Source organism: Betta splendens, chromosome 13 (assembly GCF_900634795.4).
Source record: "Betta splendens chromosome 13, fBetSpl5.4, whole genome shotgun sequence".
Taxonomy (NCBI): Eukaryota; Metazoa; Chordata; class Actinopteri; order Anabantiformes; family Osphronemidae; genus Betta; species Betta splendens.
This window is the reverse complement of record NC_040893.2, coordinates 18,531,038-18,548,286: the sequence shown is the minus strand read 5'-3', so window position 1 is coordinate 18,548,286 and position 17,249 is coordinate 18,531,038. Positions and strand designations below refer to the sequence as shown.

The 17,249-nt window shown below is 41.5% G+C and overlaps 1 protein-coding gene across 5 annotated transcripts in view; it reads left to right on the top strand.

Annotated features, from left to right (window-relative positions):
- Window positions 1–2,558: 2,558 nt before the first annotated feature.
- cntn5 (contactin 5) overlaps window positions 2,559–17,249 on the top strand; it is a 74,742-nt gene continuing 60,051 nt past the window's right edge. The window contains exons 1-2 of one of the 5 annotated variants that reach the window (XM_029170977.2): window positions 2,559–2,679; window positions 3,244–3,634. The gene's annotated coding sequence lies outside the window, so the exon portion shown is untranslated. Of the gene's footprint in view, window positions 2,680–3,068; window positions 3,635–17,249 lie in introns of those variants that run through there. The other 4 variants (XM_029170979.3, XM_029170976.3, XM_041073377.2 and 1 more) reach the window with 4 other exon arrangements.

Here is a 17,249-nt window from a genome sequence, read left to right as displayed (position 1 = left end):
GCACGGGACACACACATGCATGGAGGCAGAACAACTTGGACGTTTGGACGCTGCCGACGCACGCGGCCTCTGTTGGAATGGAGGCTGGTGCAGCAGCCTGTGCAGCGGCGAGGTGCAGCGCAGTGTAGCACAACGCAGCTCTCCGAGAGGGTAATGAAGATGAATTAAGACGTTCTGTTTCGTGGATAGTGCTGTGCTGGCTCAAAAGCTTGCGATCGCCATCTCCTTAGCCTTTTCCTGGGAAACGAGGACCCGAATCAGCTACAGCGTCACGCGCCACCTTCCAAGCCGCAGATGTCAAATCGTTGCATTGTTGGATTGTGAGTGTTTATTCCCACGCGGACTGGAAGGAGGATTATGTAAAGAGCAGGTTGTTGTTCTGCATTTCAATCGCAGCGGCATTCAGACAATTTGATTAGAGTAACTAAGGTGCAGGTTGCCTTGAGCCACCAGGTTCATTTCTCCTACTGGGCCTCATCACATTCAAATGCTGGTTTGTGTTGGGGACATGGAGGACATTTGCTGCTGATTGTTTTCTCCATTTTGCCAGCTGCTCACAGATTTTACCCACCAACAGCCCATAAAGTTTGGCTTAAAAGTTCCCAGCGTCCTGCGTCCTGTCACACACATGTCAGCCCTTGTCATCTGTTGTCAGGCTCTAATTTCTAATCTCCTTCTTGCTGCAAATCACCACCTCTCTAATTACATGCAACTGCTGTCTCCTTCCCGCCAACAACACGCTGCCATTTCCTCTGTTGGATTTTATGGAGCATCAAGACTGTACTAAATTATAACAGCGAAGGTTGTGGCTTCCCTATTTACCAGCCTCTTTAGCTGTAATTATGTTTGATATGAAAATTATGTGTTAGCAAGTTCATGAGTAGACGTTTAAGAGAAGAATGAAAAGCTGCAGCAGAAAAAGGATAAAACAGGTAAAATCTGCACAAGATTTTCACAAAGGCTGAAGAAATATGTTCTAAGTCGCACAGTACCACAAATATTGTAAATTGAATGTAACTTCATAATAATAATAATTTGCTGCAGAGTTTTCAGTATTTCATGCTTTGGATTTTAGTGTTTGCTTTTCCATCAAACCCAAAGCTGATGTGTTCTCGCAGCACGTGTGGCAGGACCACTGCAGTGCTCACTGGACCTCCATCTTCCTCGTTCTGTTTTATGTGTGGCTTTTATGGGGCATGTTTCTGCTTTATCTTTAGTTTAACTGCAGCTTCCTTATTGCATTTGCAGCTTTGGTCGATGGATGACCAGAATGAATCAAATGCTGGAAGGAAATCCAGCTATTGATTCTCCTGGTCCCTAGTTTGCAAAGACTACATTAGGACAGTCTTTCACTGCCTAAAACTACTAATAAAGTAAAGGCAACCGACAAAAATATGGAGAGATTTCACTGTGTACTAAGCAATGCCTTCCAAGCAATATCAGTGCAAACAAGCACAGCTGTAAAAAGGATCCTTATAAATACTGCTTTTTAAAAGATGGCATCTAAGAGCTGATAAGAGCTACGAGCATTGGAATGGATCAATTGTGCAACAGGAAGAGCACTCAGTCATGGGTACTGTTTAATTAATGATGGGAGATAGAGATAGGCTCCATAATGTCAGTCAAACACTCACAGCAGAGGGTGGCAATATGAGCTATGTAACTGATATGTGAAAGAGAAAGAACTAATCTATATGCTCCAGTCCAGGAGCATTAAGGGTTGGTTAAGGAATCGGGGGCAGAGCTGCAGGACATACACTGCTCACACACTGCTTTTAATTTCTAGTAAATGAAGATGAGGAAGCACTAACATCATAGTGTAATATACAACAGGCTACAAACGACCAATGTAAAAGGTAGAAATAATAAACAAAAGCATATATTTATTTCTTTTTCTCTTCCCTTCACATCTACTGTACCATTTTTATTCCTGTAACACTGCTTATTGTTCTTCTGTTTCCACACTATGAATATGGTTCAGATACACTGAATGAGAGCACCCCCCTGGGAGAACTGCTTTAGAATAAACAATGCAATCAGTGCAGTGGCAACGAATGAAAAAAAAAAACAGAAGAAATGTAAAGCTTTAAACAAATGTCATCTTAATCAAAGGACCCACATAATTTGATTCTGAAGCTCAAAGAGAAGCTAGAGTGCTCTATTGATTAGCCATCCCTGCATGGATCTGCATCCAATTGTGACCGTCAGCAGACACTTGTCCTGATAAAAGGTCCCTGGGCAAGGCATTAAAGCCCTACTGGTGACCTAGGGTTGGGCTTGGCTGAGGTCTATTCTACAGTCTGCAGGGGCCACAAACAACACGTCACACGGGGCCGATCATTCATCACCATTATGTCATATCAACACCAGCAAAAACACCTGGACAAAGATATGAACAATGTGAAGAGACAGAGAATGCAGAGAATCCTCAGGCTTTTTCATTTACAGTGAGACAAGAGGTGAATAAACCAGACATATACAATATAACAATTTCAACATCTACGTGTTTCACAAGTAAGTTAATGTTAACGATCAGTCACTGCAAGGTCCTCAACTCTGTGGGGAATTACCCAGAATCCCTTGCTTCTACGACAAGGTAGAGATTTTGCTAGTTAACGGCACAGTTAACATGATTAAAAAACAATCAAACCCGAATCTACGGTAAAGTAGCAAATTCAGGTAATACTTTGGATAATTTAATTATCATGCTATTCAACACAATGCGGAGCGAACTATTCATTTTTGTGGAATGTGGATCCTAGCTAAACCCACTAAATGCTAACAGCTAGCTAAACAAATCATTGACGTCAAATACATTCATGTGCTTTAAGATTGTATAGCGTGATACTGTATTAATCTTTCAGAAAAATGTACGTCATTACATACAGTGGTGTAATTTATTGGCAATTCCATTATTTATATTAACATTTTTTCTTGTTTGTGTGACTGTTTGATAAGAACTTGAATAAATGAAATGAATTTTTTATTTTAATGTCTACAATTTTATTTCGTGCCTTTTCTTCCACCTTGATGACGTGTATAAATTAGCTCCAGTTCCCAAACGTTCATATCGCTTTCTCAACGTAGAGGTAACTTTGTTTTACGCATTAAAATAATGGTAATTGCCGTTTTCCACGCAGACAGCCACTCCACGCGCACCAGCGATAGCCCCGGTGTCAGAAAGTGATAGGATGCCACTCCTTAACTAAGTGAGAGCCACCTTTTTTTTCCTCGGCACCACAGAGCCGGGATGCTGAGCTGCAGAGCTGGCTGCAGCGGTGGAGGCTGAGTGAGAGGCGACCGAACCAGAGCTCCGACCGCCACGAAGCGCGGCACCCGCACAAAGCTCCCTGAAGTGGAAGGCGATGTTCGGCGCTCGAGGGTAAAGGAGCTGGACACCGAAAGAGAAGCACATCTACTGATTCTATTTTTTCTACTTGAGGATGTACTGTTTACGCTGGCTCACCAGATAAAGCGGCAGAGACGGGGATCCGGACTTCACTGGATTTTCTTAACACCGCTGCCATTCCGTGGTTTGGGTCGGGAGGGAGCGACTCGGCGGCGGTCACCGCAACGGGCATCATCCGGGAGAGGACGGGAAAAGTGAGACGACAGAGCGCCTCGTTGGATTTCCGTGAGTAAACTCGACTACTCGTGCGTTTTTGTGCGTTTTTCCGCTCAGCTCGTGCGGCTGCTGCGGCTCTATGGCAGAACGCGTGTCGCTAAGTTCAGCCGGAGATACGGGAACAGTGTTCATGAGAATCACCTAAAAGCAGCGGAGCACTTCCAGATGATGTCATTTAGTTTGTGGTGAAACTAAGTTGTGCCAGCTTTGATTGACAGCCTGCAGCTTCCCCTTATTTCACCTGAACAAGGAGTCAGGATGAAGCATGCGGGTGATGGAGCTGTTGATCGCGTCAAAATGCCCAAACACACTTCAAAGTGTCAAAATAAAACACGGCAGTCTGTTCAGAAATGTCTTAGTGAAGGTGAAATAAACATTTCCATGTTTCTACTTCAATGAATGCACTGATTCGTCCACAGTGAGACACTTTGAAACACAATGTGTTTAAGTGGGTTTCGGTCGAGCTGCTTTTGATAGGAGCTCAAATGGAGCCATGGAAATATTTAGTGAAAGATGCAGCTCTCCTCTGAGGGCAGGTCCCTTTTTGTTTTCAGGAGTGCATCTTTAGGTTATGTGAGCAGGAGGCATTCAACACACCACTTACCACACAAGTAGACCCAGAGGAATGATCTAATCAGAGATATTCAAATTTCCCACACTCTAATTTTGTGGCTTTGCTGCCCTTGGATTCTCGGTATAATGCTCTCATTTGACTCTTCTGGGGACAGGCTGTGCATTGTGGCTCGGGGACTCTGACTGTTTGATCATATTGATTGGATCGTGTTTGGAGGATGTGCAGAAAGCACAGGCTATTATTAAGTCATTACTCAATTAGGATTATTATATCCATTCTTTCTCTCTTGAGTTTTGTGTGGCTTCATTTTTTGAAGACAGCGAGTAGAGGTGGTGGCAGATAGAAAGTGTACCAGAGGAAAATACCAGCTTTAAACGCCTGTCTGCTGTCAGTGAATCCCTCTGGTGCTGTGGCTTTTCTTCATTTTTAATGCAGCAAGGGATGCTGGAAACAGTTGCATACTATTTTTAAGGCAAGTTACTAATTTAAAGCCACTAAGTATGTCACGACAATAGACCCCGGAATATGTATGAACCTTTGGACCAGTTTCTCGTTCTATAAATACAGGAAGTAGTTTGTGGTCACAAATTATGTTCAAACATTGTGATCCTGCTGATGATGGGGACAATAATGATGCAGCCACGTGGTATTTGACTACATTACTGCAATGCAATTCGTCCATTGTCTTGCTTCATGCATGCAGCAGGTCCTGACCTGCAAGCTCAGTGACGAGCGGTACGGCAGACGTGGTCGGTGACTGGAAAAGTTAGCACAATTTTAGTTGACACTTGCACATTCATCTTTTGAAATGCTCTCGTCTCGGTGGAGTACTTGCTCTTCTTTAGGAACCATATTTTAAAGCAGGTTAGAGTACCTGGGTATTGCCTCATGATATTTCTATCACCTCTGCTGTATGGTGTGTGAGTGTGTGTTTTTAAGGAATAGAAGGATATGTAGTATTTTTGCTTCAAGCCCAATTTTAATCGCATTCTTCGACGGCTTTTGAGTTGATCACATTGACTCCAACTGTTACCTCACTGTACCGTGCAGCATATTTCTGCAATCAATATTTAATTTTGTTTCGATGTTTGAATGAATTTCAGCTGATTCAGCAAAAATCATGTTGCTTTCTTTTTACCTCCAGTACCTGCTCTCAGTTAGTTTGTAAAGTAATTTCCCAGGAAATGCAGGCAGTGTTGAACTTGGTTTGGGTCAGAGGGTGTTTGACTCCAAGACGCACATGGTCAACCATGTTTTTCCATGTAAAAATGCAAAATCAAAGATCATAATGTAATGTCTCCATAAAATCCTAAGCTAATGCAGCTGTGGTTTCCTGTTATAAAATGTCCATTAGGACTTAATGATGGCAGCCTAACTCAAAGACATGTTTAATGTCTGAAAGGGGCGATCATTTGCCATAATATTAATCTAAATATATATTTCATCTGACCTAATGTGCCTGAACGATTGTTATATCAGCCCACTCCACCACTTAGTTTAATTTCCTGAGATGATCTAAAATGATTCATCTTACCGGGAGATGTATAGTTAAAGATGTCATGCATATACTGTAGCTCCAATCAAAAGGAGCTTCACCTTTACACCAGGGGAATCGACGGAGAGGGAGAACAGCTGTGCCTGTTTCTCCTGGCACAAATTGGAGGTTACCCCGATCTTTCTCAGATGTAAATTTGCTTGCAATACATGCTTTAAATGTCTGTAAATCCACCTGAGGGCAGGTGTGACACGAAATGCAAATGAGTAAATAGGCTAACCTTGATGGAAATGGAATATGTCCTGAAGTTACAGCTGTCCCCTCCTTTTCTATGAAATAATTATTGACATGAGCCAACAGACACACGTTTAGGGTATAGCTAATTGAAAATGACAACCCTGGTGAAGCCCTTGGGATGTGAGGAAAAACGCACACCAGCTTTGACAAGACGCGATGGGGATAGAGGCTGCCTCACCAAGACAAATGCACCCAAGGGAGTCTTATTTTCACTGACAAAACTGAGGCTGAATAACATAAAGTGGCAATGGACAAAAATGTCCTGCAGATCACACTTCGTTCTCAACGCGAGCAAAGATATTCTAAGACTGTGATCGGTGCATATCACGGTGCAGGCTGCGCCATATGGAGCTCCAGGTAGCTTTTATACCGCGACAAAAGGGAAACTGGCAAGCGTTGGGAAATTGTCGAACATCACGGAGCCTGTAAACAACACAGAGTCCAGAGAATACAAGGGTGCAACATTGTTCTCAGGCACTAACTATGTAGGTCTTGGGCATGTTTTTCTTGTAAGATCTGAGATGACACGAATTTCGTAGATGAAAGAAACGCTGGTAATTGTGACAGACGCGAAGCCTTCCTTGGCCGCCTTCCTATCGAGCACTTGGTTTGTAAGGGAAGCCCGCTGGTCTTGTGGAGCCTGGAAGAGAAACTTCCCTCAGGACCCATCTGACAACTTAATTTATGTAATTGCTTAGAAGCATCTGAGGAAGAGCGTCTTTCGGCTCCTTCCCTCACTTGTCACTGTTATGAATGACTTGGGTTTGATGTCCAGTGAGTCAAACCGACACTCCTGAGGGACGCCGGCGTTGTCATATTGAAGCACGTGTGGTAAGTGCTGTTAATTTGATTACAGTGTTTGCCTCCCTGTTGTGGAAAACGGTTGCATCATTTCTCTTAGTGCTCTTTAGGTGCAGCTACAGTATCTGGTTGCACAACAAATCCTCGCGCCATGACAAATGTGTACATACACAGCAGGCATTTAATTAACATTAGTGACACGACAGCATTAGTGTGTGGCCCTTCTCTCTTCATTTTTACAGCTTGGGCTTCCTCTGGTAGTTAGGAGCTGATCTAAATGGCTAAAATAACTTGCTTTGGTTGGCTAATACGTCCAACTGCCTCAGGTTGCTTAATTATGTAGTCCATTTATCTGTTTGTCCTCATTGTGTTAACTTTGAGCAAGTCATCAGTAGACACCCCGCGGGCTTCCACCGGTCTACAGCGTAAATAGATGGTTGTGAAAATGTTAAAGGTTTTTAATTGCGTGTACCGCAGAGCCAGGGAAGCGGCTTAATTTAAACAGTGGCTGGGAATCAGTACATTGTTTGAAAACGCCACGTGCAGCCTGACTGAGAAAGGGCATTTAAGATACACATCATTAAAATCGTGGCTCCTTATTTTCCAACATTCAGATTTGCCAGCCACTCGGGCAGCGCAGTGAAGCCGCTTCCTGTAAAGCGTCCTTTGCAGCGCCACACGTTACACAAAGCGCTTTTATTTGAATCACATTACTCCTGTAGGGAGATAGGTGCTCAGAGCTTTGATTTGTCTTAGGAAATAGTTTGTCAGTGAAGTGAACACCAAGTATTTGTGGAGATGGTATGGAGAGAGTAGCGATGATGGTGATGGTGGGGAATAGCGTGAGGATGGAGTGTTTTTCAGTAGGCAGCTCCTGATTTTATGTGACAGTAAAGGGCCTTATCTACCAGGGCCTCGATGAAGCACAACACTGTTTGATTTTTTATCTTCCAAATGTCTAACAATCTCATGCACTAGACAGATTAGTGAGATGAAGGTGTGAAAAACGCTCTGTGTGGTTTCAGAGGAGTCAAACGCAGCCAAACAGAGGAGCTAAGGCCATATCTGCATCACGCTGATAGCACAAAATGAAAGATTAGCTGAAATTACTGTGCTACCTTTGACCTTCAGGTTCAAGAAAGTCAAAAAACCTGCTCGTCTTGTGATTTGATTATTTTGCGTTAATAAATAATAGCGTGCGTGACAGCCAGTAAATGGGATGAAAAGGGTACGGGGAGGGTTTGTGCTTAAACTTTACCTGAACCAGCAGTAGCAATAATCTGTGTCTCGTAGATTTATTCAGACACAACACATCGTCTCAGTCTTTTATTGTAGCCTTGTGTACATTTATTTATTTACAATTCTCCTCCTCACATTATCATTACCCGAGACAGGGCATTGATCCCCTCAAAGAATTATCTAGAAGCAATTTTTTAGCCTGTTTAATATTCAGGGGACCCAAACCTTTCTCTCTGTTTCAGTTGTACATTTATATCAGTGTCAAACTTTTAAGAGTGAAAACAACATGCTATTCTAGCTCATTATTGTAAAACAGCTTCTCATTTTCCTGTTAAATCCGGTTGTAAAACAAAAGCATGTAACATCGCTGTAGATTATGTTTAATGATTACTCATTAAAATGCTCAACCTTATCACAATGTTGCTTCATTTATATGTTATGTACGTTTTTACTCGCATCTTTGTGCTTTTCTGTATTTGTGACACTGTACATGCCATGTGGAGTGTATGTCAGTTCCTTTTGAATGAAAACAAAAATGCACCCATAAAAGTAACCCCTGAGGTCAAAATGCTATTCAGACATTTTTAGTCAAGGCCTTCTTAGTGCCCTCTATCTCACGGTGAGGCTGCACAGTGATGTCTCTTGCAAGCCAGTGGGCATTTTTGTAAAGAAGGCAGCAGTGTTGTACATCCAGAGTGTTTTAGGGTCACCTTTCTTACAGCACTAAGCCGTGCTTCCTGCAGGCTCATGATCAGTTCCTGCTTTCCACTCTCGTGCCTCCTTTCTCCCGAGAGATGAAATGTGTATCGAGGTATCTGTCAGAATACAACTAACAGGGCTGCTGTGCTACTGTGCTACTGCACTGCCTCCCTGTTCATTCGCTAGTGAGAAACACTACTGTACTGTAGGATTTGTCGGTGAGGTAGATGTAATTTCTTCAATATCTGTCTGGGATGCTGTGACACAACTGCATTCATATGAATGACTGATCATATTTGACATCTTATACACACGACTGTGATAAAAATATCACATCTGACATATTATGTAGGCACAAAGTGTGTAACCACCTCGATATAAAGCGGGAAGCTGCGTGACTTTTCACAGGAAGGCATCACTACAGGGGTCTTCCTATCACAAAGGCAGGACGTTAATGTTAGGATGATGTGAAGCTTCATGTGGCACCGGGTTAAAACAGAAGCACTGATGCATTTGAATAAAACTAGGTGAAAGTAAGCTTTTATTAAAAGCTACCACTACAGTAAGTGTTGAATGCTGATGTTTAGTTTTCAGTCTGTTGATATTGGCGGTGGGTAGCGTCATTATGGCAGCAAGGGCCTTGATAAATAAAGATAACAAAGATATTTTGTTATAATATTCCATTTTCCTTTGCATTCTCTGTTTTAATTTCAGTAATGCATGGTAATGTAGGCTGACATTTTAATTCACAAGTCAGTCCAGCCTGCCTGCTAACGCTACCCAGAATAATCAGCCTAATAAAATCAAAAGACGAGCGGCCGGTGAGCAACGTGCGAGATGCTACTTTATTGTTTTTGTGGTTCAAGCAGAAGTTCGATAAATGTAATTAGTTAATAATCATTAACTGTACATTTGACAGCAAGCTGTCGCAGAACAACATTGCTTGTAGATAAGCGCATAACAGAAATATTAAAGTAGAGACTTACTGTACATCAGAACAGGAACCATTGGGATTTAGCTTGTTTGTGACAATAATTTCAAAGTTACTCAATTCTCATCTGAGCCTTGAAAAATCATCCTTCAATCAAGTCCTTAAGACTCCTCTTATTAATGAGTTGCTGAACCGAACAGGTGTTATGGTGAAAATGTGCTTCCACTCTATCTGGTTTCTTTATTTGGTCGAGAGGTCATGTGTTTCTATTACTTTGCTTGAAACTTTGCTGTGCAACGCGAAAAAAACGTTTCTCATTCTTGTATGTGTGATAACACGACCAGTACACGGTAAATCACATGCAGTACGACTAATCTGGTTGTTGATCTTTCAAACTGCTTACAGTGTTTATTCTCACACGCATAAAGATGTGAGGGTATAAACGTAATGACCCTCACATCCTACTGTGACTTGCCAGCTACATCACATCCAGCTCATTGCATCCTCATTTGCATAAAACGCAGAGAAACACGCATTTTGTTAAGAGGTCTTAGATGTTTCAGGATACAAATGTGCACAATTAACCAGTGACTGATTGTTTTACTGAAATCAGCAGTGATTTAGTTGATTGGCTTGAATACGGAGAAATTAGTTTGCTTTCTCGTGTTTAGATACATTTTTAGAGAAAATGCCCTGATTGAAATGTTTAGCTGCCTAAACTTTGATGATAACTGCTTTCCTGTAATTTATTGTGGCATGATATTCAAATATTAATAATTCCAGGCAAAAAAATAACTAAAAATAATAAAAACAAAGTATTAAACATTTCAGTGACAAGTAGGATGTGTTTCAGGGCAAACGTAGGATTTCCTGTAGAATGTTAAACCATCAGGTCAACGTTTGTCTCTGGTGTGTCTTTACTGGTGTTGTTTTTAAGTTAGTGAGGCTTCGCTGCACAACAGTAGCCTGAACACATCATATTTAAATCATGAAGAGGGGAGTCGTACAGTGTTGAGAGCCGTGTGCGTGTTCTCTGGTAAAACGCCTTACATTTATTCATTACACACAGAAATTATCCTTTGGCTACATGTTGCACTGTTTTAATCTGAGAGTTAAGGTCACATTAGCTGAATTCCTCTGAGCTGTTGTTGTTAAAACAGCCAAGAGTTACATTTTGTATCCTCCCAGTGTTTTGGTGCATTTTAAATGAGTGAAAATCAGTATTTGAATTTCATATTTTAAATTTGTGTCATATTGGAATTTTCAGTATAATTCAATCTTTATTATTATTATTATTATTATTATTATTATTATTATTATTATTATTATTATTATTATTATTATTATTATTATTATTATCTATTGATTGTGGATTTAGACATTTGTTTACATGTCAACCAGCAGCAGCAAGATTGTCTTCTCTTAAATAAGATGATGGTGCTTGATAACCCAGGAAGCCAGAATTGGAGACAGAATTCATTAAAACGATGTATCATTGCCAAAAATGTGCCACCGGACAGAATCAGTATGTGACATAGAGGCGTATAGACTTGTTACATGTCAGTGGGTCCAAAACACTATCACATTTCTGTATAACAGCAATATTAAGAGAGTGATTGTGGGCTTTTTAGAAGTGCCTATGCTACCATCTTTTATTTTATGGGTCATACTGTAGTTACCATAGCAACTTGTACCCCTTCATTTGATGACTGAGAATCAGGTCACATTATTGCTATGTTAAATGTGACCTTTACTTCACCGCATAACCGTCTGATAGCTGGTTCCCGCTCTCCTCCTTCCAGCCCACCACTCAGATTTTTAATTGTCTGTGTTTATTCACAAAAAGAGTTAATTTGGGGTTAAAGCATCTTCATAAATTCCCAGGAAGTGCACCGCCTAAAGACTTTGAAAAAGCAACATTTGCACAGATGTTTGTCTCAGTAATTCTGTTGTAAAATCCAGTATACACAAATACCACAGATGTAAACATGTCCTGGGCAGCGAAATAGAGGAATGTGACAGAAGACTCTGAGACAGATAGAGTTTGAGATATGGTGAAACGTAAGGAGAGGACAGTGCTGCTGCTTTGCTGTTACCAGAAAAGCAATTCCATTTCCACTATTACTATTGAGGCTTGGTTTTCAGCTACAGTAGCTAATCTTCCATCACATTATGCTTTGTAAACATTTAGTCTCCACTGCTTTGTGTATCTGCCCTGGATCCACCATTAGTGTACAGTACAGTACTTACTCTCCCAACTGGGATCAGCCTTGCTGCGCTGCCTGAGTTGTCTTTATTCTGATCAAATAGTTGGACCACAATTCCCATTCCCATTCACAGCATAGACTGACCACATGTCTTTGTACTGCGGTAGTCAGCTGTGCTAGAAAACCTGCACAGACGCATGGGAGGACATGCAAACCCGTCACAGAACCACTTTTAAACCCAGGCTATTCAAGCTGCCGGACAACGGTGCTAACCACTACATCTCTGTATCACACACTCATTAAATTTCAATTTTAAGCAGTGCTCCTTTAAAGCTCAATTGTGTAACACGTTGAATGTGTGTGTGAATGTCGTTTCTTATGAATAGGGGCAAATTGAAGTGCTAAACTCCAGGTACTCAAAATTGGTGTGTGTGTGTGTGTGTGTGTGTGTGTGTGTGTGTGTGTGTGTGTGTGTGTGTGTGTGTGTGTGTGTGTGTGTGTGTGTGTGTGTGTGTGTGTGTGTTTGCAGCAGCCTACAATAGCCAAGCATATAATTTTGCAAGATTGTGTACAGTGGGCACAGATGTAAAGTAGGTGCTTCAGATATTCTTTATGTAAATGTGATCTATGTGATGCTCCCTATACCGTATATTCATACTGGATCCAAACGCAGCCTCGGATTAAAACGAAGAAGACGTCTTCATCCAAAAAGCAGAGCTTAGTCAACCAGGAGGAATAGTGCAGGGGAATATTTCTGGGTGCTGTACGTGTTTTTTTTTTTTTACTTTGCCAGCCGTCTTCAACCTGAGCTGTGTTGTATAATTGTTTTAAAGCCAGATTGAATCGACTGAACTGTATAAATAAAGAATTTGTCTAAAACTAGATGACATTGTTTACTTGACAGATTCAGTAGCTACGGTGTAAATGTGGCTCATTTGCGGTTTAGTGTACTGTAATTCATATTATTCAGTGTTATACCATTGAGCCAACATGGGCAAATGTAGCACTGCAACTATCATAGCTGGAAACAAAAATCACTGACTTGCTGTAGTTCTCCTATCTATGAGTTGTGGTAAATAATAACAAGAATGCAATTAGTGCATTACTTATTTTATCATCCCCTAAAAATACCTGCTTGTAAGGAGATGTAGTACCTTTTGCCGAGATCATGAGCAGATTGCTGTGCATTCCTGTGCAGTGTGGAAAGCCTGACATTTCCTGTGGAGTATTAATTTAACGTGTTACGTTTCTGTTAACAGCATAGGAACATCACAGTGGGTCAGCCATTAGCTCCAGCAGCCCTCGGTACGTTCTCCATTTCTGGCACATATGTTTTGTTCTTCCCTACGAGAGCAAGTCAAGCAAGAGTAATCTAAAAACCTGCTCCGCTTACATGCGTGTCATCATTATGCATATCAGAAAAGGTATCGCAGTCTCATACAGCTACACACCAGTTGTCAGGGGCAGATGCTCCAACTAAGCGCAGTCATCCACTTTAATTATCATTTTCAACCCAGACAGGACAGAAAGTAAAAATCGTCTCACTAATTCATCTGACCTGACTGTGACTATCTGCCTGATCTCTGCAGGCAGCAGGCAGGCGGGTGCTAGCTCTCTACCAGGGACAGACCGATGCCTCATAACCAGAGATCATTTCTGTCATTCTTGCAGATATAATCTCTACATTCACCATGAGATGGGAGAAGACTGTCAGGATTCCACACAAACTATAATGTTAACTTTGTTGAGTCAGGACAGCTCAATAGCCATACCACATATCTCACATCTCATTTCAAATAGGAAATAGCATTTGTGCAAGTAATTTAGCAGAACCTAACTATAATTTTTGGAAGCTGTTAAATCTGAGGCTAAACCTTCCCTTCTATCTGTAGCTAGATAACCAGTAAACCTCACTAAATACTGACCTGACCTGTGACCTTGACAGGAGATTACACAGATCCCTAGGATCTATGTAAGACATTTTACAAGTGAATATACCTGCATTGGTAAAATAGAGAGGATAAACAGAAGCCGAGCTCTGTTTATCCTCCTGAAACTCGTAAATACAAAATGTTTTAAGAACCCTTGGGAAATATGCACCACTCATACACGTAAGCGATAGCGCTCATAAATGACAATAGAATGGAAGAGAGAGTGGTGCATCCTCCCAGGGGAACGTCTTTGATTTAGCTTAAGTATGTGAACATGCAGAGACAGAGTATATGTTTTCAGAAAATATCGTGGAAATAGAAAACACTATAAAAAAACTCAATTAGGTTAAAAATTAAATCCTTAAATAACTTTCAGAAGCAAGTAGCTAAGCAACTATGGTGCTGCCGTCAAACCGACTTTCTGTATTTGGTCATAGTTGATTAAAGCTGTTGCTTATTATTAGTACTGTTTGCACATGCATATCAAATCACTGGCTGCTCATGTGGATCCAATGAACTGGACTGAAGTTGCATCCTTGATTAGGCTCAGGTGCAGATAATCAGGCTGCTGCCGGAGGTAAACATGTCATTTTAGACCCAAAGGCAGTGTCGTGCACTTGTCACTCCAAATTCCACGTCTGCCGTGTCCGAGATGGGTTTTTCAAGAGGGAAAAGGCTCCTTCTCATGGACGCATACTTATCTCCCGTTCACTCCTAAGACTGGCTATCGAATGTTTTTTGCAGTTCAGCGTTCGTGACACTCCGGCTTCTGTTGGCTGCAGCTTTGCATTATCCTCCATGGCAGCTTGGTTGAGGGCTTGAGAGTGAAAGGATTGATTAGTCATCAGAATAAAGAGCCGCCTGTTAGATCATTTAGTCGTCTGTATATATGGAAGCAGGTTTTATGACCTCATTTTGAGCAGTACTGCTACTGCCATAAAAGACAGGGCAGTAGTTAACCTCTCATGACCACGCTCTGCTTCTGTCGAGCTCCTTGGAGAGAAAATGGCTTTGCTAACGATATGGCCTTTCTCTGGTGCCACTTTCTGCTGTGTGGCTGGAGACCTGATAGCATTTTAAGCACTAATGTGATTAATTATTTAGGCTACACTTTCAGTTTGTTTAATATCACTGGCTCTGTCTGCCGTACAGACATCTTATTTTTATCATGTGGGTAATTACCCTTAATTGTATAGTTGGCCAAAGGACAAAAAAGACCATGCATGATGTGTGGTGGGCTCTTGCAAGCTACTGTAGAGATAAAGAAGCATCTTCCTGTTTCAGTTTGATAAGAAAGTTCCATTTTGTTGGAAACTGCTTTGTGCCTGTAAGTTACTGATCATCATGCAGAGGAAATGACGTTTTTCATCTCGTGTTTTTGTGACATTTGACCAGTTGGCTGAATTTCAGATCTGTTCCAGCAAAGCATCTTATTTTAATAATAATCTCACACATGAGGAAAACAAACCCAGTTAGAAGTGTTTTCATCTGGTGCTTGCTTTTATTGTCGTGCACAGAAACAGAGTGTGTTGGGTGCAGCAGCATCTCTCTGTCTGTGAGAAAAGGAACTTTTCATCTGAAGCTTATTGATCATGTCCACAAGATTTTGTAATTGTATTTGGAACAAATGACTAGATCAGGGTAACAGTGTATTTTGAATAACTGTATTTTTGCTTGTTAGAGTAGCTTTAAATGGTTTTTAGACATTAGACCATGGCTGCATGATTTTGGTGCCTATTTGCAGTAAATCTGTGGTTCAGTCTAAGGGGGGTGTTTAGCGCTTGGCATACACAGATGACACACGCCTGGCACATTTGTCCCGTGATTTTAGCCTCAGTTTCAGAACTGTGTCACGATCATACTGTACCAGAACAACATGGTGGTAACTGCACTACAGCTAGTCTTCACCGCATCCCTCAGAGAAGAGCACGTTAGGTTCTGAGCTACAAAGAGCATCAGTATATTGCTATTCCTTTTGAATGTGTGAGAGCTGATTTTAAATCTACTGGGACAGTGACAAGGCAGGTTGCATTTCAAATGTGGCCTTTACTTAGCCTGGCTGCAGTTCCTGGTGTCTGATTTGCAGTGTAGGAAAATGCTGTGCAGCGTTGCCATGCATCATGGTCATGACATCACATCATGGTGTGGTGAAGTGCATTAGCATTAGCTGTCCACAGTCTTGGGAGCAGCCAGCGCTGTATTGTACCATTTTTTTTAATTTATTTCTGACAGAGATTTGTCCATCTTGTCATAAATACTCTAAATAATAGTTTGCCCTTCCCATGATCCCTGCCAGCTGCAGAGAAGATAAACACTTATGTGGCTTAGTCCTCTCAGTCCAGGAAATGACTGTCATTTCAGCAGCCTCGGCGTGCCTCATTGATTCTTGAAACCATGATGGATTTTACCAACAGCAGACAATGCGTTTTGTCATGATATAGGTTTATGGACTATGGCTTATTTCTTATTATCCCGACAATCTGAACAGTCGATAATCAAAACTTCGAAAAACACAAAACTCCAAGTGACCGAATAGAGTATAAAAAAGTTAAAAACACTATGTGCTTACAGTCCCTCTTAACCTATTTTCAAACTGATCTGAGCTTGTCCTGAATTCCTCAACACAACGTCTTGTGTCTCTGTGTGTGCGTGTGCCACTTCAGAGTGTAGCTTCTTGCTCGGTGGCCTTTGAAGTGCCTCGGACTCGCATATTCAGTCGTTGTATATAGACGCATAAGCATTTCAGGTACTTCACACTCACTCCTTCATCACAACAACTCAGATTGCACGTGTAAATTTTACCACAGTGCAAGGTGCTCGCTGTGTTCACTTATCCTGTGTCTCATGGTGAAGACTATAATTGCCTGTGCTGCTCTTCCCTTATGTAATTGCCTTTTGATTGGGGTCATCGGGACAATTAAAACCACTGAGGGGTGAAAAGTGGCAGCAGGAGACTTGAGACAGTCATGCGAGTCAGTACCAAAGGATGAACAAAACATACAGAAGAGATAATTGTGCGTGGGGAGACCCTCTAAAGTCGGGTCAGGTCATTGTACAGAAACACTCTGTCTGCGCTGCTTTAACAAAGTGTATTAATTAAATGCCTTTCTTTTAAATCTATTGAAGTTAGCAGGAACATGTCAGGGTGTGTTAATCATGGGAGCTTAATTCTCATCTTCTATCTGTTAAATAGTGAATGCACTTAGCCTTTAGGTCGATGTTTCTCTGAAAAGCAGACTCGGCCGAGTTGCTTTGATGGCAAAACAAAATGCTGTCACCCAGACATAATGCCAACATCCAGTTGGCTACTAAGATCTGGAAAAATCAAGTGGCTGTGACACTATTGGGAAACTTCGCATGATGAATCACATCTCTAAAAAAACTCACAACGTAACATCAAGCAAGACTGGAGATACGATTTCATTTCTCATTTGTCGTAGGGCCCCTTAG